The 26,884-nt window shown below is 47.6% G+C and overlaps 1 protein-coding gene and 1 long non-coding RNA gene across 7 annotated transcripts in view; both read right to left on the bottom strand.

Moving 5' to 3' along the window:
• Positions 1 to 26,884, bottom strand: part of LOC140693334 (uncharacterized) — a 116,540-nt gene that overhangs the window by 22,477 nt on the left and 67,179 nt on the right. The window contains exons 7-8 of one of the 4 annotated variants that reach the window (XM_072957268.1): positions 25,551 to 25,667; positions 24,922 to 25,131 (exon numbers count right to left, since the gene is read on the bottom strand). The gene's annotated coding sequence lies outside the window, so the exon portion shown is untranslated. Of the gene's footprint in view, positions 1 to 1,913; positions 2,184 to 12,692; positions 25,132 to 25,550; positions 25,668 to 26,884 lie in introns of those variants that run through there. The other 3 variants (XR_012069061.1, XR_012069058.1, XR_012069062.1) reach the window with 3 other exon arrangements.
• LOC140693344 (uncharacterized) lies at positions 16,517 to 25,191 on the bottom strand. Of its 3 annotated transcripts, XR_012069095.1 has the most exons (8): positions 24,957 to 25,191; positions 24,747 to 24,838; positions 21,437 to 21,523; positions 20,946 to 21,102; positions 17,905 to 18,033; positions 17,429 to 17,561; positions 16,988 to 17,041; positions 16,517 to 16,713 (listed from the first exon to the last, which is right to left on the bottom strand). It is a non-coding gene; the product is annotated as an uncharacterized lncRNA (long non-coding RNA). The 3 variants fall into 3 exon arrangements; XR_012069096.1 differs by lacking the exons at positions 21,437 to 21,523; positions 24,747 to 24,838; positions 24,957 to 25,191 and adding an exon at positions 19,764 to 19,851 and having other exon boundaries at positions 20,946 to 21,088; XR_012069094.1 differs by lacking the exons at positions 20,946 to 21,102; positions 21,437 to 21,523; positions 24,747 to 24,838; positions 24,957 to 25,191 and adding an exon at positions 19,764 to 20,035.

Here is a 26,884-nt window from a genome sequence, read left to right as displayed (position 1 = left end):
CGGTGCTGCTAGAAATAGACTCATGGACATAGAAAGCAAACTGTTGTTAGCAGGCAGGAAAGGGAGGATTAACAGATACACATTAATAAATATAAAATAAATGACAAGGACCTACTATATAGCACAGGGTACTATTTTCAATTTCTTGTAATGAGTTGTACTAGAAACAATCTGAAAAACATTTATATACATATGCATAAGCTTATAACTGAATCTCTGCTGTACATCTGAAGCTAACATGGTAAATTTACAACACTTCAATAAAAAATAATTTTATATAATAAGTAAAAATAAAAGCAACGCCATAAAAAAAAAAAGTAAAAGAACACGGTAATCCCCTTAGCTGTAGGTGGTGGAGAACTCTGCAAGCACCAAGTCCACTCGAATACTCCAGCACTGGCGGTCTCTCATTCTAACCATCAGAGAATCACTTGGCTTCTACGAGGTTACTTTTCTCTTCAGTGAAAGGCTACAGTTGCATCTAATGATGTATTGAATCTCATCATTCACAAACCCAAGATTTCCCATAGGCCTGGCTCTGGACAGATGAAAAGATAGGGTCCCAGATATATTCATGTGTAGAAGAAGTTTATGCCATAAAGACATTAATTCTTCCTGCTTTGATAGACAGATTCATTGCAATTCTGATTAGAATTCCTCCCAGATATTTCATGGAATGTAACAAGTTAATTTATGGTCAGGAACAGCCAAGAAACTTCTTTAGAACCACCACTGGGAAGGGGTGGATAGGTCATGTATTTCAACTGGTCTTTCTGATGTGATGAAAACGTTCTGGAATAATAATGGTTGCACAAATGTGAATATGCTAAAAGCTGCTGAATTGTAACATTCAAGTGGGTGGACTTCATGGTGTGTGAACAATATCACAATAAAGCTGTTATATGAAAAAATCCTTCTTACCAATTATTTTTCCCTCTATACTACTAGTCTGTCCCACAATTTAAGTAAAACAAACAAACAAAAAAAAAACAAAACAAACCAGATTTTGCCAGGAGCTCTTTAGGAGTGCAATGTCCCTGGGTCTCCAACGCCTCAGGTTGTGCTGTTCCTGTTAACACACAGTAGCTGGGCTGGACTAGTTAGGGACTATAAGTATCTTTTTAAGATCGACGGTCTCACGTTTCACCCTGGGAGAGTGAATGATGGAGGATGAGACAGCCTCATGCCTTCAGCTCATTTTTAACTGAACCAAGCCCTGCTTTCACCACTGTAATCCCTCTCAGTATAAAAACATGTGACATCAACAAGCACCGCCATCATAACACCTGAAAGTGTTCAAGGTACTTATCTGGGGCAGAAATCCTGATCAAGGAGACAGAAGCTCCCTCAGCACTGCCGCTCCCTTTTCCCGACTCCACCAGGAGAAGCTGGGAGTTACAGCCGCGGGCTCTCAGCCTGGGGAGCAGCGCCCACGCCGCTAATCTGGACCTCAGGGATCGGGAAAGGGAGAGGAAGGCAGCCCCGGGGTCGCGGGGCAGGGAGAGCGGGGTGGGGGACGCGGGCTGCAGCCCCGCTCGGAGGCCAGCCCCAGCCCCAGCCCAAGCCGCCCGCCCCGTCCGGGTGTGCAGACCCCGCCCGCCCGGGACACAGCCCGCCCAGTGGTGGGGACGGGTCGGCGGCCTAGGAGAGGAAGCCCGGGAGGGGAGGACTCGCGGGCGGGAGAGGGGAAGCGGACGCCAGCCGCGGACTGAGGGGAGCCCGGCTGGGCCAAGAGGCGCAGGGGCACACCTGGCCCTGGACAGCTGTGGCCGGGGCGCCGGGGCAGGTGGCGCGGGCAGAGGGGTCTGGCCCGAGCAATCCAGCTGAACACACGCTGACTGGCGCCCTGGGGGGCTGTGACACGCCGACCGCCCTCCCGCAGCCGCCTCACCCCTTTCCCGATATCCCCTCACCTTGCACTTCCACAGCCAGAGGCCCCGGCCCCAGGCAGTAGCCAAAGGCCTACAGGGCGACAGAGCTGAGAAGCCATTGGGGCCGATCCCCGGCTCGGAGCTGGAGCTTCCAACCCGCGGTCCAGCTGGCAGCAACTGCGCATGCGCAGGAGGGCCAGCGATCCGCTCTGGGTCCTGAGAGAGAAGGGGAACCGAGGGAGGGAGAATAGGGGAGGAGGAGGGGAGGCGGGGAAAAGTGGAGGGAGACACATGGACAGGAGGAGCAGAGGGAAGGCAGTTATCTGGAATTGGGAGGGGAGTAACAGAGATGGGGAGAAAGCGTTTTACCTCTTGTGGCACCCCGAAGGAGGCAGCAGTCCTGCCTATACACCCTTCTCTTACCCGTCATTGCCCACAGCTCATATTTTACGTCCCTGGCCCAGCCCTCCAGCTAAGGTCTCTGCAGAAACCCTACGGGTATCATACCCGTTGCCCCCACAAGGAGCTAGGTTTACTGTTGCTCAGGGAACCAAGCACCTGCAGGTGTTGTTTCTCAGAACTACCTTGGGAAGAGTACATATTCCCCTTTTACACGCTGGGAAACAGGCAGGCACGATCTCTGCCTTAGCACCACTGTCCCAAATGTTGGGCTGGCAGGGAGCGGGAGGTAAAATGTCAGAGCCCCAGAAGGAGCAGACTGCCTGAGTGTTGGTGTAGAGTCCCCATCCCTCCTGGGTAAACCACACCCCAACCTCGGGGAATAATCAAGGGCTCACCGTAGGCCCCTGTGTGTGGGAGAGCTGCCCTCAGTCCCAGTGTCCAACTTGCTAGGTAGGTAGAAGTGTTATTGAGTCCAAATTCATTCTCCTCAGTGCAGGACAGGCCAGTAAGTTGGGAGACCAAGTGTTGGGGCATGGAATAGCAAGTTTCTGTAGACCTAGATGGCAAACTAATGTCCTGGAAAACCATCTCCCCAAGTCAGAATTCAGGCTGCTTTCCTATGTGCTTGGTTTTTGCAAACTTCTTGGTGTAGGAATTCCTTCTTGTTAGAATCCTTTGTTCTTGCAGCTATCTCCCTGGGTCAGATCCCTGTAAACCTCCAACAAAACAAACGTTATTTTCTATTCTGCAACGTGTTATCTTTATATGATTGGAAAAGTGTTAAATACCCTTAAAGGTCAGAGCCTTCAGAATAGGCTCTCCTGTATATTTTAGGCTCTAGGCAACATTGTTTTACAAGCAAGAAGAAGCCTAGGAGACAGAGCACAGGGTTAAAGTCAAAGGAACAGATCTAATATGGAGTCAGATTTTTTCTTTTCTATTACTGTGGCAGAAGCCACTTGAGGATTTAAATCCCTTAAAGTTAAAAATAAGTAAAACTTTAAAGGAATTTACATACATTGGTGGGAACTTGCATAGCATATCTGGAAAAGCACACAAAGGATTGTAAACATTGGCATCTCCAGGGAGGCATGTAAGAACAGAGGATGAGGGAAAACTTCTTTCACTTGAGTATTTTTTGCTCTGTTTGAATTTTTTTAACCATATGCATATATTTCTTTTTCAGTTAAAATAAATGTGTAATGGAGCAAAGGAGTAACTAGCTCAGCAAATACAGCAGCCATAGACTCACTGAGTCATCATTTTCGATTTAAGCCAGGAAGCATTGATTGTCTCTCTCCTATGTGCCCAGTGCTGTTTTAAAACTCTTTTATATATTTTTTTAATAAAATAATAACATGCTATCCCTCACCCCTGCTCAGGGCTGGTGGGAAACCAACTGAGTTTTTATTGAGTTGTTTTCCAAGGAGTAGAGATGAGTTATAAACAGAACACAACTTCAGGGCAAAACAGGCGGACTGGTTTTCCAGCAGGCCAGATAGCGATGACGGGTTTTCAATAGAGGCGCACAGAGGCTGAGAGAGAAAGCCTCCAGGACCCTACAGAAAGCTGCCCACAGTGCCTTCTCCATGGCACTACTGAAATAGGAAAGAACAAATCTGACTCCATATTAGATCTGTTCCTTTGACTTTAAACATGTGCCCTGTTTCCTAGGCTTAGTCTTGCTGTTTCTGCACCTTTTGTGAAACAATGTTGCCTAGATCCTGAAATATACAGGAGACCCTATTCTCAAGGCTCTGACTTTGAAGGATATTATCACTTTTCCATTCGTATAAAGATAACAAGATACAGAATAGAAAATAACATTTGCTTGTTGGAGGTTTACACGGATCTGACCCAGGTGAAGAGCTGCAAGAACAAAGGATTCTAAAAACAAAGAATTCATACACCAAGTTTGCAACAACCAAGCATTCCCGCTTCCCCTTTTTAATATAAGAAGAGCCTGAATTCTGACTTGGGATGATGGTTCTCCAGGACATTGGTCTACCATCTTCTCCGCTGGCTTTACAAATTAAAGCCGCTATTTCTTGCCCCAAATCCTTGTCTCCTGATGTGTTGGCCTATAATGCACGAGTAGAACAAGCGTGGACTCGGAAACACAAACATACATTGAAAGTACGCATTTGGTATATTAAATGACCTGCTTCCACTCGTATTCCTGAGGTTTTCTTCTCTTGACCACTCCTACTATATTTATGAAAAACCTGTCATGTGGACACATTTCCTTCTCTAGCCACTACCCTTCCATGTAAAAACTGATGCCAAGAAGGCAATGGAAGTTGCTAGAAGGTATTACCTGGCCAAAAAAGAGCAGAAGTGGGTTCTGGCTGATGTTCAGGAGCAGGCCGGGGCACCTGACAAGATGTCATAAGTACGGATAGACAGCTGGGCACCAAAGGAGAAGCTTCTAAACTTCCATGAGGGAATTGTTGGATAGGAAGGAACAGTCCCAGACTATAGCTCTGATCCCACCACGAGCTTCCTGGGCAAGGCTGGGCAAGTCATTTAAATTCTCTAGACCCGTGCTGTCCAACACGGGAGCCACCAGCCACATGCAGGATTATGATGTTATTCTGTAGCCAGACAGAATTATAAATAAACACTTTATTGCAAAGGGTCAGCAGGTATAATATTTAAAAACATTATTGGTTATCTTGCCCTAACAAGTTATTTTTGTATGTCTAGCTTTCTGTGGGTTGTAATGCCTGCAACTAATGTTTCCCTTACAGTGAGGTATTTTGAAATTATAAGTTACTGGACACAGTACACTCATATCACAGTTGAAAAAAAACTGATCTAAATAAGCAAGGTGATCTGACTTAGTAGTTATGAGCAGGGGCTCTGGGGCCAGCCTGCATAGGTATTAATTCTCACTCTCCCTCCAGGGAGTTCTGTGTGAATCTTGGACAAATTATTGCTGCTGTTGTTGTTGTTGTTGTCATTGTCATTGTTATTATTTGTGCCTCTTTTTCCTTACCTTTTAAATAGCGAGGAAAATGTAGACTCTATCCCCTACAGTGTTGGCAGGATTAAATGAGTAAACGTCTGTGCTGCCCACTTCCCTGGGTTTCAGCATTCTCCAGGCAATCAGTTCCAAACGCAGTGTCATTCTCCACTGTCTTCGTCAGCCTGGGATTCTGTAACAAATTACCGTGTGTCTGGTGGCTTAAACAACCAGCATATTCCTTATGGTTTGGAGGCTGAGGCTTTCAAGGTCAATGTATCTGGGAGAGGATTGCCAGCTCGAAGATGGCTGTCTTCCCACTATCTTCATGGCCCAGAGAGGAGAGAGAAGCAAGCACTTTGGGGCCCTGTATAAGAACACTAATACCATTCATGAGGGCAATACTCTCATGACCTCATTTTATCCTACTAATCACCTCCCAAAGGCCCCGCATCCTTATATCATCACCCTGGGAGATGAGGTTTCGACATATGGATTTTGAGGGGATGCATTCAGTCCACACATCGGCTAACTCTCCCAAACATGCAGTCATCAAACCTGTAGCTAATTTCAAAATAATGTTTATATCTCTCTGCCCATTTCCATTCCTACATCTACTAACACTGAAGCCCTGCTACATTTTATTTCTTATTTAACTTGTAGAGGTTTAATTGATTCCTCTAACTCCAAGGATTCGCTCACTCCAGTCTGCTTGACAGCCCTGCCAGGTAGGACTTCCTTAAAACACCTTCCCACTTCACCTGGTTGTTTTTTAGGTGTAAATGTCAGAATTCTCTCCACACCCCATCCTAGACCTTTAATCCCTTACACTACCGCTCACTATGTTATTTTCCTATTACCACTGTAACAAATTCCATTAAGCTTAATAGCTTAAACCAGCACAGACTTATCAGCTTATGGCTGTGGATGTCAGAGATCCAACACAGTTCTCATTGGGATAAATTCAAGATACCAGCAGGGTTCCTTCCTTCTAGAGGGTCTAGAAGAGAATGTTTCCTTTTTTTTTCCAGTTTACAGAGGTCACCCACCTTCCTTAGCTTGTGCCCCTCAACTTCCTCCATTTTCATGGTCAGCAGCCTTTCTGAACATTGCTCCATCGCTACACCTCCCTCTGATTTTAAACTCAGCTGGGAAATATCCTCCATTTTAAGGACCCCTGTGATTACATTCAGCCCACCTGGACAATCCAGACTACTCACCCTATTGTCTCATCTCAGGATCCCCTTGTCCCATCCCACTCAGGCAGTATGTATGTGGCTGTGACATTCACCTTGTGTAACATTTCCTCATGAGCAATTTATGGTTCAAGGCACTTATAAGTGACTTTTTGTTTTTCTTCCTTATCCTATCTACATTCAGTTTGTCTGGTGAAATTATATGAATCCTTTTTATTTGTGCCCCTGCACTAATCTATAATAATGTATCATGGGTTTAAAGGCTAACTAATAGACAATTTAGGAGACAGAAATCCTCTAAGATTTTTAATCCTAAAATATCTGTCATCCCTTTTGCCATGTACAGTAACTTGTCACAGGTGGCTACCCTGTGGCTGGGGAGGGACATGATTCTGCCATCACACTCCCCTCATTCTTACCAATGTGCTGATCAACTAACCAAGGATCTATGCTCTCCAACTCACTCACTTCCTCCTCCTTTGCATTGACTATCCTGTTCCCACCGCTTCCTTCATTCACCACATCAGGATTTCATGACCACATTCTCCCCTAAATGAAATGGGTATCTTGCATCTAATGCCTGACAGCTGTTCTTATTGTACATGCACACACTGACCTACACATAATCCCGTCCATCTCTTTATTTTCCTAGAATCTTCCAGAAAAATCAGTTCCATGATGATGATGATGATACTGACAATGATGACAGGGGCCTCTCAAGGATTCTGATAAAGAGGGAATCGATAAAGGGAGGGAATCATTGCAAAATTGCCCCAGAAACAGGCTTAAAGGTAAATAACTCTTATAGTGTTTAATGAAATTGACTAATATTTAACTATTTTTAAGACTTTATATCACTGAATTTAAAATTTTAACGGGAATTTTCATTCACCACTAACCAAGATTCAACTCTGGGACCAAAATCTAAGGATTTCTGTCTTCTAAAAAATTGTCCACTAGCCTTTTAAACACGTGATCCTTTTAAAAAGTTTAGTGCTGGGCTGAAAATAAGCAGGATTCATATAATCTCACGAGACACAGTGAATGTGGAAAGACTAAGAAATAAAAACAAAAAGCCATTCATAACGTCTTGAACTTTACGTTGCTCACAGGGGAAAATGTTTGCCAATGTGTGTGTCACATCAACATGACGACTGAGTGGGATGGGGAAGCTGATCTTCCTCATCAGTCATTTATGCTGATTTGTTAGATGCCAAAACAGTTTCCTCATTGAAATTGCTTCTAACAAGTATGGAAGAATTTAGGTTCTACCAAAAGCAGGCTGAACATTTTCCCCTGCTTTCAGGTCTCTGGACTGAATGTCCCCACAAGAAGGACATGATTATGTTTCATAGGGAAGTCTTCCTGAGAAGCAACAGGCTTTTCTAAGGCAGAACTGCAGAGCCCCCCATGGAGGGCTGGAGGAGGTCTAGAGGGGACACTGGAAAAATAGCAGGAGTGAATTCAGATACTGCTGCTCAGGTCGCCAAAGACAGCATTGCTATCTCTAAGGATATGACATTCTCCCAAATTTTCCATGAGTGAAGGAGCCTGTGAACACTAAGCAGGTTGTTAAGACACAGCAGCACATAATTTGCGTGACAACACAATTAGAGTATGATTTGATATTTGCAAAATAACTAGCCCATTGTTCTTTGAAACTGCAGCAGTAGCAATAGAAATAAAAAAGACTGAGCCGTCTTGGAGACAACAATCAATAAACAATTCTAAATCTGCAGAATTCCTTGACAATATTCAAGCAATGAGCTAGATGTGTGCTGCAGATACCTCTTACTGCAGGGCTCACTCCTGCAAAGCATAGAACTAGTTTCTCAGCACACAGAGGGAACCAAGTCAAGATTCCTAATCTTTTGAGATTTACTAAATGGCTGGAAAGATCAGACAAGTACATACAGGCAAATATGATTAAATGGAATCAAATAATATCAAATGTGATTTGAGCACAGATGAAAGAGAAATTCCTTTCACCTGGGATCTAGAGAGACTTCTTCAGAAAATGTGGCTCTGGAGATGGCCAAAGACATGGGTGGAATTTTGGCAGAACAGGATGTAAGGAATTTAAAAACTTATTCTATAATTCATATAAAAATTCAAAGGATCCCAAAAATCCAAAACAACTTTGAACAAGAAAAACAATGTTGGAAGACTTGCACTATCTGATTTTCAAAATTTTTTTATAAAGCTACAGTAATCAGAAATTATGGTGTTGGTGTAAAACAGGAAAATAGAATAATGGAACACAATAGAATGTTCAGAACTAAACCAAGACTTATACAGACAATTGATTCTCAAAAAGGATGCTGTGGAGAAAGGATCTTTTCAGCATGTAGTGCTGGAACAATTAGATAGTGATACGCAAAAAAAAAATGAACTTTGATTCACACCTCACAAAATATACAAAATTTACCTCAAAATGGATCATAGATCTTAATAGGAAATCTAAAACTATAAAACAGCTAGGAGAACAAGCATAGGCTTAAGCTTTATGGCCTTGGGTTTGGCAAATTTTTCTTTGCTATGACACCAAAAGTATCATCTATTTTAAAAAGAAACTGATAGAGTGAACTTTATGAACATGAAGACTCTTCAATGCTCTTCTAAACACTGCTAAGCAAATGAAAAGACAAGCCATAGACAGAAGCTATTTGCAGATCATATATCTGACAATGGTCTCTCTTTGTATCTGATCCAGAATAAAGAGGTCTCAAAATTCAATAATAATTCAAACACCTGAATGAATGAGGCCAGAAAACACACTTCAGTAAAGATATCCAGATGGATAATAAGCATATGAAAAGATGCTGATTAAAGGTGTCATTAATGATTAGAGAAATACTTTTAAAAACCACAGTGAGATACTAGTTCACATACATACTAGAATGAATACAGTTAGAAAGACTGACCTTACAAGGTGCTGGCAAGGAAGTAGAGCAACCAGAACTGATACACACCACGAGGAATTTACAATAGTACAACCATTTTGGAAAAGTCTTTAACAGATTCTTTTAAAAAGGTAAACACCTGTGTACCATATAATCCAGACATTCCTCATCTGGTGCTTTAGAAAGGAAAAGCATATGTCCATACAAAGACTTATAACTAAATATTCACTGCTATTTTATTTATAATAGCACAAGTTGTAAATAACCCATGCATCCATCAAGAAGTAAATGCAGAAAGAAATGATGGTCTATACAAACACTGCTCACAATAAACTCTTCAGTAAAAACTCAGCACTAAACAATACTCTACTATAAGACAAATAAGCTATTAATACAGCAACACAGATGATTCTCAAAATAATTACACTGAATGAAAGAAGTCAGACAACATAGAGTAGATACTGCATGAATCCATTCATATAAGGATCTTGAAAATGCAAACCAATATGTTGTGATAGAAAGCAGATCAATGGTTCCCAGGGGAAGAGACGGGGAGGGAGGGAGGGACAAAAAAAGTCAGGAGAGAAGCTTTGTGGGTGATGGGTATGTTCACTGTCTTGAGTGTGGTCATGGTTCCTTGGGGATATTCTTACGTCAAAACATATTAAGCTGTACACTTTAAACGTGTGAAAATTATTTTGCCAAGTATACCTCAAAGATGTTTTAAGAAAAAAGGCACTTTAGTCCTGATCCACCTCAGCGCCTGATTGGAGTGACATGATCAGTCCCTCACACTGTCTGCCTAACGGGAAGGTAGAAAAGCTCTCACAGAAGATAACATGGATTTTTCATTTGCAATGTCTGCCATGTAATAAAGAATTTCTAGACATGCAACATGTCCAGACTATATGACAGATAACATGAGAATAAGGAGCATTAGACAAAGGATGCAAACCCCAGGTGATGTAGGCATCAGAGTTACCAATAAAGGCTATAAAATACTTTTAATATATTCAAGAAAATAAGGAAATGATGGGAGAATAGATAACAGGGTAGAGACTTTCACCAGAGAAATATACTGGAATGTATTTTTAGGAAAAATCAAACTGATACTCTAGAACTGAAGCTTTCAGCTCTGGAAACAGGTAAACAGAGCTAATTAGGATCCCTTTTAAGTAAAACTTTCAGTAATTCTGGGTAAAATATAACAACAAAGTAACACAGAGCTAACTATGGAAAGAGAAGTTCCCTGATGACAATACAAAGAGGACACTTAAAGCCCAGAGTGGTCATCTTGTGAGCTGATGCCACCGCACCCTGGAGGGAAGGGGTTTTCATCTGCACATAAATAAGGATACAATGTCCATGTAGGAAAAAGGGTCCATACCAGATGTAGAAGACTCTTCCTCTATATCTATATAGTCAGAGACAGAGATGTAAAGTGGCAGCAGAGGTCACAGTGACACAGGGCCCTGGGCCAAGGAGTGTGAGCACCTCTGCAAGCTGGGAAAGGTAGGATGACGAATCCCTCCCAAGAGCCTCAGTGTGGAACTTAGCCTTGGCCACTCCTTGGTTTTAGCCCACTGACATTGACTTTGCACTACTGCACCCTAGAACAGTGAGAAGATGAATGTGTATTGCTTTAAGCCACTGAGTCTGTGGTCCTTTGTTACAACAGCAATAGGAAAGGAACTCAGGAACCAATATGAACTTGAACCACAGGCTGCCTGCTGTGCTGGCAGGAAGTCCTTTGTCTCTGATCCTGGGGGAGTGTCCTGTCCTCTGGCAGCATCCACAAACTACCTCATGCTAACTTGGCAGTTTGCAGAGGGTTAAATCTTATCCCTGCACAGTTCTTGATATTTAGTTAATAAAAATGATGGTGTCATCATGGGTATTTTTCCATCTTTTAAATACCCTTCAGTCTTCTAATAAAGCTACTTCTAATTAAGAGACCATGTCAATAGTTTTCAATCTTCATAATAAATAACTGTGGTTTTATCTGGTTACTTAAATTATGAATAATAATGTTCACATTTGTAAAAGTTATTAAAATCAACATTGTTTAATGAAAATATCATTTCTTTTTGCATGAACATGTATTAACTACAAGAAATGTTCCATGCTTTCTTCTACGATTTACTGTTAGAGCCTTAAAGAATAATATTTTCCTCAAAAGATATTACGGCAAAGGGATTTCTTTTGGTGGAACTGTTCCGGCATCAAATCTGGTGCATGTCTCAGGCCACTGGCAACATAGAGATGATAGAAATTAGGAGGCATTATAAACACAGAATCATTTTTAAAGGAATTAAAAAAACTGGATGTGTGTAAACAAAGAATCAGAGAATATTCTGGTGAAATAAATGTATTTTTCAGCTTAAGCAAGACATGGGGTGAATAAATCTGAAATGAAAAAACCACCCAGAGATTAGCAGCGAGTCATGCACGCAGTGTGAATGATCAAAACCAAGTTGTTTCCAAACCAGTGTGCAGGCTTGATGCCTTCATGAATCAAATCTGTGTGGCACCAGGCCACCTCGAATACATGTTGATGAGGTATTTATAAGCCCTTCACCATCCCAAATCAAAGCCCACGCACGAGCCACAAGACCATCACCTACACATTTGGAAAACACACAACATGGTGAATAGCACTTTTCTTGTTCAGTAGCCGGTGGCAGCGAACTGTCAGCAGACAGAGATACAGGGACACAGAGGCACCTCCCCTCACTCAGCTGATAAACTTCCGTGCATCCCTGGGGACAGGATTGTCATAAAATGCACCATGGATTGATTCTCCTCCTAGGAAAGGAACCGTAGTGCTGTCATTAGGTTTGAGCAGGGGTGGGTGGAGGATCTCAGAAGAGTTGTTTCAGCACACCAATAGAATTCTTGGCCACCGTGACCACGAAAGACAAGTCCCCTGCCATCCCGGTAGGCACTTGGGCTCCTGACAAAAGCTGGGCTCAGTAAAGGGTTGAGTAGAAGGCACAGACCTGAGGGATGCCCCAGCAATAGGCAGGAGGTAGGGCCTGGTTTATACTGCTCTGGGTGTATCCCAGACTCATCCGAATACGAAATCAGAAATTTGCAAAACAGCAGAGCTGGGGTGGGTCATCTACTCCAGACTCCTCACCTTACAGTTAAAAGGGTGGCAACCCTGACAGGCAAAGCAACGTGCTAAAGGCAGAGCGTGGAAGTGGCAGTGCCAGATGAAACGCAGCGTGCAACCCCCGTTCAAGGCCGCTGACTCTGACGACGGGGCCAAGGTTTCCAATGAGGAGAATAAGACAGTGTAAATACTTTGTTCCCCCTAAAACCCCAAATGTTTTTTAAAGGCACAAAAACTCACCTTAACTAGATCTCTTCTGAGGGGGCTCTCTTCTGCTTCTTCGTCTTTCTGTCTCCATTTCCCTCTCTCAGACACAAACACATTCAGTTTTGTGAAAGGGGACTTCCTTCCATACAAAGACAGACTTCACATCTTCAGAAAGATACCTGAGAAAGCACGTTTCTCAATTCAAGTCTTTGTGTGAGTTCTGGGCAACTGGCTTATTTTCTAGAACAATCGGTAGTTACAAAATCAGGAAATCATCTTCCACAAAGGCAGAGTTCTGGTCCGTGTTGATAAAGTTGGGGATGTCACATTTCATGAGTCTGTTCGGCTCCTCCTCTGGCCACCTGCTGCATCTGATGGCTTCCTGGAGCCGAATAACACTGTAAAGGGCTATGGTAGGGATACCAGCTTTGGCCTTGTCCAAGTGGTCCACTTCATTGATGTAGCAGTGAAAGAGGGACCTAGATTCGTCATTGCACTGCCAGAGAACACCTTGGGCAGCAGCGGTCTTCCAAAGTCTGACACAAAGCTGTTGAGTCTAAATCTCTTCTAGGGAGACTCTGCATTGCTACAAAGAAAACCAAAATAAAATATCGTTCACAGTGTAGCTCGGTGACCGGAAGAATCATAGTTTTTGCCATCTACTGAGAGTAAATCCCTGCACAGAGCATGCTGACATGCACTGGAATTGAAAGACATCACTTCTGAACACATACAATTAAACCCAAGGCAAAAGTCTAAAGTGAGGGCCCATGGACCATCCTAAAAAGACATCGTTCCCTGAGAATCCTCAATATTGGTGCCTCGCACACCAGTGTTTCTCCGTGGGACACTCAGATCTCTTCATCAGGATTCGTTAAAGTGCTTCTTAAAATGCAGAATCCTGGGGTGCACACCCTCAGAGTCTCCAGAGGTAGCGACTGGTAGTCTGTATTTTCATAGCCACCAGGATAACTAAACATGCTCAGGTTTAGCACCGCAGTCTACATCGGGTCACCTGAGCATCGACAATTCTGTCTCACGGGATGGGGGGTGCCATGTGTGTCAGGGTGCTGTCCTACCCATGTGTCTCCCCTGATTCTCAGAACTGACAGTGCTGCCCCATTGGGCACGAAATACCACCGTTTCACAATGCATACACAGGGCGCCCGACTGAAAAACAATCAGTGATAGGAGAGGGGACAAAACTCAGCTTCCTGTTACCTTGTTTCACTTACTGTGGGACGAGTGATCAATTCAAGGGTAATAAATCAGTGAATGAGTGAATAACATGACTCGCGTTAGTCCCACGAGTGCCTGGAAGAGCAAGCCTGGGCACATTGAGAACCATAACAGTCCATCTACTTAAATGTCATCCTCCACAGATCTATGTAAAGGTTACTTCCACCCAGGCAGTGACTCCAGAAGGGCAAGAATCATGTATGAACACACTCTCAAATCCAGAACAGAACCTGACAACAATTAGGCTCTGGAGACTGTGTTTAGCGAGTGTGGAATCTCAGTGATTCCAGCTCTTACACCTTGCCTTCCCATCCCACCACACACGATATGGCCCTTATGTCCAGTTCTCCCGGGGCTGGGGCCACGGAACCCATTTATAGGACTGGAAGAATCTGATCATTTAAACCATCCCCCAGATTATCATCAAGAGTCACCTGCATTTCAGGGATCAGTAATCCCAGAAGCTTTGCAGTTCAGGCAGCTGAGGGATTTTTATATCAGCTCTGTCTTCTACTGTGACTGCCTGGGTGACATCAGACAAGGAATTCTGAAAAGCCTGAACTTTTCCTTTCAGGAATAATCTAATTAACAAATCTCGTTGACCACTCAACAAATGTGATGTGAAGATCAATAATTTACACAGGAGTACAACATTCACTAGGTCGTGGATTTAGAATCAGAGGAAAATCATTTTAGAAAGATTGACAGAATGTAGCTTTAATGCGAATTTAAGTATTCTTACCTTTCAGTAAATCATCTTCCCCTACTTATCACTTCACCCAAGTTTAAAAGATGTCTGAGAACAGGGATGAGTGTGTCAGCAATCTGAGACCCAATAACCTAAAATGTCACCTAGGAAAAAGAGGGGAGTAACACATTTTTAAAAAGCATGGTGAGGATGGCGGGGCCATCCCCAACCCCAGACTAAGAAGCTCTGAGTAATAGCTTTCCTGCCTGCCTGGGGCATCAGCTGATGTGAAAATCCACCCAGAAACCTCACTGTCCAGCAGCTCTTCCATAACACAGGCTACACTTTCTCAGAATTAAGAATTGCGTCCAGTAACCACTTCGCTGAAGAATAAAGACAAAGGAGAACAAGAGAGTTCTGCCCCTCCCAAGGGAGAGCCCAGACCTCGGGCTGCATGCACTGCGCCCACCTCCCTGGAGAAGAATAAACTGGAGAAGGGCGTTCTGCGAAACTGGGGCAGCAAAGGTTGAGATGGGAACAAATTGACCAGCTGGCCAGGGACAGCCCCCTTCGTCGCTGCCTTGGCGGCTGCCTCAGCCCTCTCAGCCCATCCTGCCCACCTCCGGTGGCTAAGCTGTCAGAGAAATTGCTTTGCGACCTGGAGCAACAGAGGCTGCCCACAGGCCAATCTGCGGAAAAGATGGGAGCTAAACCCCCAGCTCCCGAGCGGCAGGCTCCATACCCCCGCCAACACCCCGACGCCCCCGCACCCTACCGCAACCCCGGGGAAATATGACCCGAAGAAGTGTGACCTGGGAACGAGGGGCAGCAGAGGCCGCCCCCACGTCAGGCCTGCAGAGAGATTGGAGCTTATCCTCCAGCTCTCCAGGGGCAGCCCCTGTCCTCTCCACCTCCTGATCTCACCGCGCCCACCTTCCAGGAGCAATCAGACCAGGTGTGGGGTGTCAGGCGAATCTTGCGCCAGAGAGGACGTCCCCAGGCCAGGTCAGGGGAGAGGAGAAGTGGCCCCATTAGGCGGGGCAGCCGGCCGTCGCAACTGCCTCTGCCCCTTGACCGCATCGGGCCCGTCTCCCAGGAGCAAGCTGACCTGGAGACGGGCATCCGGCTTCTTGGGCAGCAGAGGACGCCCCCAGGATTGGTCACGGGGAAGAGGAGAGCAAATTGACAGGCTCCGCGCTGCAGGTCTTCTACCCCCGCCATCGCCACCCCCCGCACCTTAAAGGCACCGCCCAGGGCGCCCCTCCCCCAGCAGGCTGAGTGGGACAGGTGCGTCTGGTGACCTGGGGCAGGAGAGGCCACTCCCACACCAGGCCATCGGGGAGACGGGAGCCAATCCACCAGCTCCCCAAGGCAGCCCCTACCCCCGCAGCAGCCACCACTCTTGCCCATGACCTCACAGTGGCCTCCTCTAGGGAGCAGGCTGACCTGGAGATGGACGTCCGACGAACTTGGGACAACAGGGACCGCCCCCAGGGCAAACCATGGGGGGAAGTGGGAGCAAATGGACAAGTTCCATGGGAAAACCTGCCGCTGCTGCCACCACCCCCAAAGTACCAAGTCCAACTCCCGGGGTCAGGCCGACTAGGATACACGCGTCTCATAACACAGGGCAACAGCGACCGCCCCCAGGACAAGACGCGGGGAAGATGGGAGCAAATGGTCCGCTCCCCCGCTGCAGGCCCCCGACCACCGCCACCCCTGCACCCTGACTACCCTGCCTCCCGCCCCCAGCAGGCAAAGTGGGACAGGGGTGTCCCGGGACCTGGAGCAGCAGAGGCCGCCTTCAGGCCACGCGGTGCAGACATGGAGCTAATCCACAGTCTCCTCCGGGGCAGCCTCCCTATGCCTGCAGCCACCACCTTACCAGCCCCCTGACCGCACCGCACCCATCTCCCAGGAGCAAGCTCACCTGGAGTCGGACCTCAGGCAAATCTCCGGCGGCAGACGTCGCCCACAAGCCAGGCCGTGGGGGAGAGAAGAAATGGAGCAACTCCCTGGAACACATCCCCTGCCCCTGCCGCCTCCGCCGCCGCCTCCCAGGAGCAAGTTCATCTGGAGACCCGCGTCCCGCCTCTAGGGCAGCAGAAGCCGCCCCTGGCTCCGCCTCTGGGGAGAGCGGAGCGAATTGATCGGCTCCCCCGCGGCAGCCTCCCTCCCCCCGTGGGTCCCGCACCTTAACGGCCCCGCCCCCACTCCGCACTCAGCAAGCTGAGTGGGACAGGAGTGTCCTGCGACCTGGGGAAGAAGAGGCCGCTCCCAGGCCCAGCAGCCGGGACAAGGCAGCTATTCCACCCGTTCGCCAGGGGTAGGCCCGCTCCGCCCCTCTGCCGCTGCCACCGCCCTCTGACCTAACCGCCCCACCTCCCAGGAGCAAGCTTACCTGGAGTGCAACATCTGGCGAATCTCTGGCGGCCAAGCCCCACCCCAGGCCAGGCTGCAGGGAAGAGAAGAAATCGATCGGCTTGCCCGGGCAGCCTCCCAACCGCCACCGCCGCCGCCGCCGCCCAAAAGCATTGCAATAGCCCACCGGGGTCAGGCTGACTGCAAGGATGTGCACTTGCCTTCTTATCCTGGCCAGGTCCCTGAGCACCTCCCTGCATCCCTACACTCCCTGCACCTCTGCACCCCTGCTACTCTCTGCAATTCTGCATCCCTCCACCCCCACATCCCCTGAAATGCCTGCGCCCTCCACAGCCCCTGCACCCCTGTCACCAGTTACACTTTTGCACTGCTTACACTCCTGCACCCCTGCATGTCCCACACACCACCTCTTGGGCCTTTGGCAGAGTCTCTGCTGTTAGACCAATGCACAGTGACTCACTCTTTGCCAGTATATGATGCATCAGTGGACGTCAGGGGTTGCCTGCAGGAAGGTACATGTTCCCGGTCACTAGCCTGGGCCACTAGGGTGATCTCTGTGAGGTCACCCAGGACGGGTTCAGAGATGCTGTTCTCTGGGAAGAGAGGAGTTGAAACCGGTCTTGAGGGCAGAGCTGTGCTCACCAGGCCGTCCACGCTTCATGTTTTACACAGGGCTTCGGAGAAGTGAAATGGATCCGGCCAAGTAATACCGGCCTGCTGTGAGCCCACCTCAGTCCTGGGCTCTGAGTCAGACCGACTGGCTCCCTCAATCAGGGCCCAGTTTGGGCACCTGAATGGTCCCTTTGAGGCATCCCAACAGTTCTCAGGATGAAGTCTGGCTGCTTCCACCCCATGGCCCTCCCTCCTACTGTGCTGGCCTCAGGAAGGTTCCTTATATGGGGAAGAAGGCAGCCCACACCCTACCCCACCCCTCACCTTTCTCTAACCCAGGCTGGTGCTCTCTCTGCCCCTCAGAGTCTGGGAAGCCATCCCTCTTCAGTTATGTCCCTTCTGAGATGGACTTGCTTCCACTCAATTCTAGGCGAGGATGCACCATGGAATGCACTGGGTAAGAGAACCAAAATAAATAATTTCTTCTGTGAGGTTGTCTGTTTATCTACTGGGGCTGGGCTGTGTGTAGTTTGCTACAGCTATTGGTGTGAGAGGCTAAAACAGCCTGTGTGTCCTTGTTTTCATCTCCCCGCTGTCTTTGGGTTTTCCCTAGACACTCCTGAGACATTTACTTCTGTTAGTATTATTCCTGTTATTACACACGGGCCCTACTGACATGGAGGTAAGGTGTTGGGGGAGCGGGACAGAGCAGGGCATCTGCAGTCCTGTGATTAGTTCTCATTGAGCCTGTGCCCTGAGCTGTGACCTCCACAAGTGTGTCTCTTTCCCCCCACCCCAATTTGGGTGACACAGAAGGGATTTCCCTTCTCCCAGGTTGGTTAGGCTCTGGTAAAATAATTTCTCATTAAAAAAACAAACAAAAAACAACTTCCCCCAATGAAACAGAATGTTCTGGGTGTATTTCAATACAGTTATTTTCTCCTCTCCAGGCAGGAAGCATGAGGAGTTATCCTCTGACCTTCATTCTGAGAACAGGACACGGTCCTGGATGTAAAATACATGAAAAAGAGCATGGGGCCCCTCTGACTGGCCCCCTGGACTTGTCACACTCTGATTTCCCCACACTGAGCCTCCTGCTGGCCTCAGGGACCTGTTAAATCTGCCTGCCCCCAGGGTTCTTACAAAAGCAGGTTCTGCCTTGGGAGCTGTGACTCTCCAAGCCTGCCCGCTGTTCCCTTTGCAACCTCTCTGAGTTGGGAGCAGCTTTCCCTCTCAGTCTTCTGGGATCTAAGAAGAGCAGTGGGTTTGCAGCTCCCTCAGATCTGGTGTTATTTTCAGGACAGGAGGAAGAACTTCTGAGCTCCACACGAGCTGGACCAGAGGCTGGAATCCTCCCTTCCTCTGCCACCGTGCAATCAGTGGCTGTGGTTCTAGCCGAGTTTCTGAAGATGTGGACTTAAACACACATATCCCAGCCCCCACAGGAGCACACAGTCCCATAAATCCCCCTAGTTTCCACTGGTAACTATGGAGCGGATGGGCACACGGGTTTCGGGACCACAGAGGCCTGACTGCACGACTTGCTCCGTGGCCTATTTACGTGGTTGCTCCGGGCCTTGTCTGAAGTGGCTTGCTTACCACACCTGGTACGTGGGAAACACAAAATAAGTACTAGAACCTTCACTTTTTCTCCCTCCAGGGCCTTCAAACGTAGAAAGTAATAAGTGAACTCAGACAGCCTAGTCACCACAATGAGGTCCGTCCAGCCTGGCTCTCCTGAGTGATGGGCACTGACTTGCACCTTAACTCGGAACAGTAGGGGAACTGCCTTCCTCTAACTGGGCCTCTCCCCACACCAGGCACGCCCGCAGCTCAGACGGGGCCAGCTCCCCAACTGAGGTGTGTGCTGGTGGCTTCAGTGTGACCTGGCCCTGCCGGGACATGAACCTGCAGTGAGTGAGGTGGAGGGTCGGGTGGAGGGGGGTCCCTTCTGGGGTGGCAGGGGGCCCGGTAGCACCCCTCCCAGCCTGGTGCCTGGGGCTCCCTAACACCTCCTACAGCTCCTGGGTTGGCTCCGGTCCTGGCCACTCCACACACCCTCCCAGTATCTTTTCATTATGTTCCTTTTCTGCTTTTATCAGCGAGAAGTGGCTTCTGTTGCTTGTTCAGTGAAACAGTACATCGGGAAACCAGACTACTTCTAACATCAGTAAAATACCAACCTCGGTCAGCTCGCCGGGCAGACCGTGCAGCACAAAGGCCTGAACAGGGCTGTGCGAACGGCTTACGTGAAGGGTCCTCAGCATCTGTCTTCAGAGATACAGAAGCTGATGGTTCAGGTAAAACCTCAGGGTGGGATTGAGGAATCCAAAGCTGGTTGGTTTCAAAGGCTAACTGGTCAGACCAGACCCCTGAGCTGTGGTCAGAAGCCTGGCTCAACGTCACGCAGACTCAGCGCCCTAAGTGCCGGGTGGGGCTGGTGCTGTTCCCTTTGCAGGCTCTCGTTGGGGATTCACTGTAGCCCCTTAAATACAGCAGAAATTCCAGCCCCATTAGCCCCCACCCTGAGTGTTCCATGACACAAATCCCGGGAGTGTTTAATTTTCATCTTTGTTTAGGAGGATGAAGGTGGTTCAAGAGAAGACATAAATTCACACTTAGTGACACAAGGTCACAGCCAGTACTTCCTCCACGGAGAGCTATGTGCTCCCACAGTGGTGGCTGGGGGCTGGGCAGAGACCCTCTGCTGGTCCCAGAGGGACTCGCTCATCTGGCCACAACTCATGGGTTGGACAGAAGATCCAGAGGGTGACAGAGCATCTTTCCTGGGAATTTGGAACTGACACATAGAAATCAAGTTCACTCATCTGGAGTTTGGCGGAGGGGAGGGGCGGTGGTTGGAAATCAAATGAAACCAGAGCATGAGAGAAACTTAGAAGTGAAAGAGCGAGAGACAGAGAGACTGAGCTTGTGAGAGCAAATAGTCAGAAAGAAGGCAAACAATCAGGGGACAGAAGAATTCCAGCTCCTGACTGTGTAGTCTGTCCCAGCCCATCAATGACCCCGCGAGATGTTTAATAACATTCCAGTTTTGCAGATTAGGAAACAGGCTGAAAGAGGTGGGGGCTGGGTTTGGGTGCACAGTTAATTCAATTGCCACTGGACCCCACACTTCCCATTGCCTGAAGGCACCCTAATCCTCACTGGGACCCCTGTGGTCCCCTGACAGCCCAGCACCCTGATCAAAGGGACCCTGCGGGAGTGGGAACCCCTCTTGAGTGTGGAGAGTTCCCTGCCCCGAGATGCCATGCATCAGCAAGCTCCCGCTCACCCCAGGTTAACATCAGCCCAGCTGTACAGTCTCCCAACCCGCTTCCCTCCCTGCCAGGCACCCCCATCCTTACCACCGAGTGTACTGCAGGAATTCAGGCACAGGGATGCCCAAATCAACACGAGCCCATCGGCTATAGAAAAAGCAGACTCCCAGGCCCACCTGGGTTGCGAGGGGACAGAAGGTGTCCTCAACTTTCATGTGTCTAAGACAATCTTCAGCTGGAGGTTCTAGAGAAAAATAAAAGGTCCAAAACATAGTTCGGTGAGGAATTCCTCCAAGGACCTGACTCCAGTGTCTACAACCATGTGTACCTACCCCCGGAATTGGGGTGAAGGTGGATTATTGATCAGCACAACCCCTGGTGGCCCAGCTCCTTGGCTTGGCTGCCCAGAGGGGGCTGGGGGAATGGGTAAGGCCAGGGCACTCAGGAAAAGCACAGAGGACCTGAGCTCTCCCTTCTGCACTCGTAAACCCTTCCCCAAATCTCAAGGCATTGGACAGAGATCCGCCACAATAATGAGATGCTCCCATCTCTTCACTCACTCCTGTCGGTTCACTTACATGCTGAGCATCCACTGGGTCCCAGGACAAGACACATAGGATGGCTGATGGGACAGGCTTGGTCCTTCCCCCTGGAACCTGTTCAATCTGATCAAAGAATGATCACTTATAAAGAGTTTCTCAAAATTATACAGAGACCAAAGACCAACTGCAGAGTGAACCAAATTTAAAAATATATATGAAGATCCCCCAGTCTCCCCGCCTAAGGTTAACAGCATAAAGCAAAAAGTTCTTGCCTTTAATCAGCAGGGAAGTTGTCACCCCCTCTCAGGTGGAAAGGAGAGTTATTCTTTGAGCACGTCACAGAAGTGCTCCATCGGATTGGACCAGGGCATCTACATTCATTCAGCAAATGTGTATAAGCTCCTACTACATACGGGAATCTCCTAACTAGACCGTTCCCAAGGCTCTCGGGCTTTATCAGTCAACAAAATAGACATGACTCCCCATCATGGGGGCTCAGAATTTTAGCAGAGGAAACAGGCAGCATGTTGGGGTAGCAAGAGTTTGGAAAAATTTTTAAAAAAGAGTGATATGAGCAAACTCGGGTGATGGTGGTGGGGTGGGAGGCAGGCAGGAGAGAATAAGGCAATCCTGGCAGATCTCACGGAGTAATGAACTTGAAGCAGAATAGATCCGGAGGAAGAAGGAAGAGCCGGAGCCAGAGGCCCCCAGAGTGAGGGGGAGAGTGTGGGCAGAGAGGCAGAGCACGCCGGGTCCTGAGGCCTTTGTGACGACTTTGGCTCCTAATGACATGGTGACCCGTTTAGTGAGTTTTGAGGGGAGGGGTGATGTAGTCCAACTTATGCTTTTGTGTTTGTGTTTTTTGGGGGGAAGTAATTTATTTATTTTAATGAAATGTGCTGGTGATTGAACCCAGGATCTCAAGCATGCTAAGCATGCGCCCTACCACTGAGCAACACCCACCACCCCCAATGTATGTTTTTACAGGCTCCCTCTGACTCTGTGTGGATGAGAGATTGTAGGAAAGCAAAGATGGAAACAGAAGGCTATTGGTATCCAGGAAAGGCTGAAGGTGGCTCTTAGGAGGGCGGGGAGCAGAGAGCAGGTATTTAATTAAGACAGAATATCCAGAATTTTCTAACAAGCTGGATTTGCTGTCTGTGAGTGTAAAAGAAAGAGAGAGAAAGGACATGGTTCCAACATCTGGGCCTGGACAATGGGAGGGATGTCCTCTCCGGATGGGAAAGGGGATGGGAAAAGGTGGGGCTGAGCAGGTGGAAAGGGGCTGGTATCAGCTCAGTTCTTCAATGTCATGGTTAAGGGGTGTGTTACATATTGCCACAGAAGTGCCTAATAGGTAGAGGAATCTGTTTTCTTTTTCTTTTTAACATTTAAAAAATATAATTAAACATATTAATTGTATTATGTGAATGATTTGGGAATTTTGTTTCATGCCAAGTTATATGTTATATATAGCCAAATGGAGCATATATCAAAAAGGGGAGAAATGAGGGCTTTCACATAAACTGACTGTCCGTAACGTAGGTAAAATTTCAATAAAACCAGTCTTCAGGGCAAAAACCTCATCTCGGTGTTACATAAAAATAAATGAAAAACGACTATGTTGATGTACCATTATTTCATGTTACATAATAGCCCCAAACTAACAGTGTTTAACTATGAGGCTTGTAGAAATACTATTCGCTTTATTCACATAAATACAGAAGTGCAGAAATGTTCTAAGGTAGAATTAGCATCTTAGTGGAAATAATACATATTTGAGCATTTTACATGATATATATGTACTGATTCAAAATTTGGAAAAGTAATTTCATAGTAGAACATATGTATGAATGTGAAAGCAAGATGAATGAAAGGAAAAGAATGTGATGTGAGTCTCAGGGATAAAGGCTCAGATGGAAAGGGGAAATCAGGGAATTTTGGAGAAATTGAGAAATTGATGGCATGCCAATTTCCAAGGCTGGGTTGCTTCCACCAAAGGAATAGCAGAGAGAGAGAGGAGAGGCCCAGGAACCCACCCTGGGGAACACCCACAGTATATGTTTGGAAAAAACAGGAGACATTGGCAAAGGACCAGCCAGCAGGCCAAAAGCAGAAACAGACAGAGAGATGGGCTGGGGGTTGAGTGAAGCAGGAACACGGGGTAGGAGGGATGGAAGAGCTGGGTCAAATGCTGCCGAGGGGCCAAGCATGATGAGGAGTCAAAATTGACCACTATATTTAGCAACATGGGGTCACTGATGGCCTTGACAGGGCAGTTTCCATAGAGCGAGGGATCAGGCGAAAAGCCAGAATGGTTGTAAAAGGGGATGGCTCAAGAGAAGATGCAGACAGTGAGTTTAAACAACTCCTTAAAGATTTGCTGCAAAGACACAGGGTGGCAATTGGTGGGGGTGAATTAGGGTCAAGGAGTGCTGTTGGTTTAAGAGGATGGACGTTTATATACTGATGGTGCCAACTAGCAGGAGAACAAAATAGATGAGGCAGTGAAAGAGAGGATGGTTTTGGGAGTGACAACCCAGAGAAGATGGGAGGGATGGGGCCTCGGGGACTTTTGGAGGAACTGGCTTTCGATGCCACTTTTAATAAGCGGTGGGGCACCGAGAGTGAGGTCACAGACATCAGAAGGCGAGCGGATGTGCTGGGAGTTGCTTGTGAAATTTCTCTTCTGTTGGCTTGTTTGCTTGTTCAAAGTAGAAAACTAACCTTACCAGCTGAGGAACAAGGAGGAAGAAAGAGTTACTGGAGCCATGAGCAGAAGATAAGAAAGAGCCTTCCAGGGAGAATGGGACAGTAAAAAGGGCAGGGGGAGGCGGGGGAGTGCGCTCCCAGAAAGTTACATTTTCTCTTTGACGTCCCCAAATGTGTGACGTGTTATTACCCTTCCTGCTGTCTACAAAATAAAAATTAATTATGGTTCAGAGGAAATGCTATTTCATTCTAAGAGGCTGCCTGTTTCTCAGGAATGGTCATCTTAAACTGCAAATATTACAAACAATGTTGAAAAGATGAACCTGTGTACCTAAAATCCCCTATTTTCTATTAATCTGTTTACTACTTAGTTCCCCTATCAATAACACATAACAAATACTGCCATGATGGAGGTACACCGATGCTTAAAAGGAAATGAGATCTGTATCCTTTTGCTAAATTCCATGGCTTCCTTAATATGCAGTTCCACTTGGAATTTAGGAATGTCTGGTATAAGAAGTGAGAAACAGTTTGAGAAAATCCCGGCTCAGAATTATACATCACAACCACATCTCACAAGTATATAGAGCCGTAAAAAGTTTAAAAGCAAAACTCCGTAACTACTCTTAAAGACCTTTGCAAACCTGGGCCTGCCAAGATGTTTCCAAACTGGAAAGGAACTCCAATCTCTTGCCTGGTACCGGACCAGAGGCTGGCCAGCCTTTTCTGTAAAAGCGAGAGAGTAAATATTTTCAGTTTTGCAGATCATTTTGTTGTAACCATGCAGGTAGGCAATAAGAAAGCTAAGAGCACTGGGAGATAGGAAACAAACGGGCATGCCCACACTCTCCCTTCCACTCAGGGCAGCTTCTCTGTGGTGGGGAGCTTTGCCACAATCACTTGCTTCTTTTTTCCATTGGTTGCTTTGTTTCCACCTTACTGCTCGAGCTCAGAACTTCAGGTGGGCCTGGTCCTTCAGCATCCATGCAGAGAAGGCTGAGCGGGGTTGGGAACCCCACCTGATGGAGAAGAGAGATTACTGGGAGGGACATTGTGGAGGCCACCATGACACGAGACAATCACACCTTCCGGGGTGAAAGGGAACGAAGACAAGGGAAGGACACAGTAGTGGGACCCCTAGGTCGCCTGCCAGGCTTGTTCTCCCTCCACGGCAACCATGGGGGCCTGGGGGGTGTTGGGCTTCAGCTACGGTGATTAGGATGAAGGGACTCAATATAAAGGACCCTCCAACTCCTCACTAGGTTCCAAACGCAGCCCCTCTAAGTCCACCCTCTGAGTTTCTGGAACTCTGCTGGAAGAATACATGAGCAGGCCAGAACCAGAGCCCAAGCCAAACATGACAGGGGTCTCGTGGGGCTGTAACCCCATGCTCAGTGGTCGGGGACTCCTTGCAAATCTGCAGAAATCCCTGTTCCACCTCATTCCTGGGAGAAACCCCAGATCTCCTCCTGCTCTGTCTGTTCTTCTCTTGAGGCTATTGTCCTGGAGGGATGCTGAGTCCTTGAACCTGGTCCTCCAAACGTACATAAGCAGCCTGTTCAATAAAACAAATTATGCACTTTTTCACATTTGCCAGTTTTTTGATTCCAGAAAGGCTGTGGGACTCATTCTCACAGTCTCCTGTGCCCCCAACACATGGTGGCCCTCTGCTCATGTAAACACGATTTCCCACAACTGCACCCTGCCTCCCAGCTTGTCAGAGGGGAGTGTCCCACAAAGACACAGGTGTTTGTGAGGATCCTGTCCCCCAGCAGAAAACCTGCTCCTGGAGCCACGGTCAGGGATCTGGCCTCCTAAGCCGCTCAGCTCTAATTCAAAGCCTAAAGTGGGGGCCCCGAACATTGCTGAATGACTTTCTGAATCACCTGGACTGGAGGGGACTGATTTTCTTTCCAGGAATGGAGGTAGCGCAGCCTCCATTTTCAGGGCTGACCTTGACGATGGATCTAGTTCCCCCGACTGCAACACAGGAAGGAGTGGCCCTTCCATCCCACAGGTTGGAGAACCAACCCAAGGGAGTACTGAAGCAGTGCATTGCTGCCAGGTCCAGCATCCCTGCAGAGTGGCCTCTGCCCTTGAATGACCCCCTTCCCAGGGCCTTTCTTGCCCGGACACCACCACACCCCAGGCTGTGCCAGAGCTCTGGGGCTCTGCGTGTCCAGGGCACACAGGTGGCACCTGAGCCAGGTGTCCCCTGGGCCTCAAGGGAGAGAGGTCTGCTTCTGCATCAGGGGAAGGTGACCCCACAAGGCTGGCAGGACACTCTCAATATGGACCTCCAGGAGCCCTGGGAGCAGTTTCCCTGCAGGTGTTAAGAGCCATCATCAGGAGGGCAGGCCCCTCTTTGTGCAGACCATCCAGCAGTGCTGGGCCCACGTGCTGACCTCAGAAATCTACATGCCCCCACGATTCCCCAGGCAACCTCACAACTTCGTCACTTGGTGACCTGGGTACCACGAGCTCCTTGGCCATCCCATGAGGGTGGTCCTTGCAGGCATGGTCTCCAGGTTCTCCTGTTGAGAAATCCCCCTGGGTTTCTGTGGTCACAGAGCAGACACCAGAAGATTCTAGTCCTGCAGTGACCCCCACAGCAGTCAGCTCCCCTGTGCATGTCCAGGGACAAATGACAGCAATTTATTGCCAGGAACCGTGATTCCATACTAAGTTCAGGATCCTGGTAACTCACTCTGCACCCCAAAAAGCTTCCATGAGAAATGTGTGTATTGGGATGTCTGTGCCCCTAGAAGAGCT

Source organism: Vicugna pacos, unplaced genomic scaffold (assembly GCF_048564905.1).
Source record: "Vicugna pacos unplaced genomic scaffold, VicPac4 scaffold_19, whole genome shotgun sequence".
Lineage (NCBI taxonomy): Eukaryota > Metazoa > Chordata > Mammalia > Artiodactyla > Camelidae > Vicugna > Vicugna pacos.
This window is presented reverse-complemented; position numbering and strand designations above follow the sequence as displayed.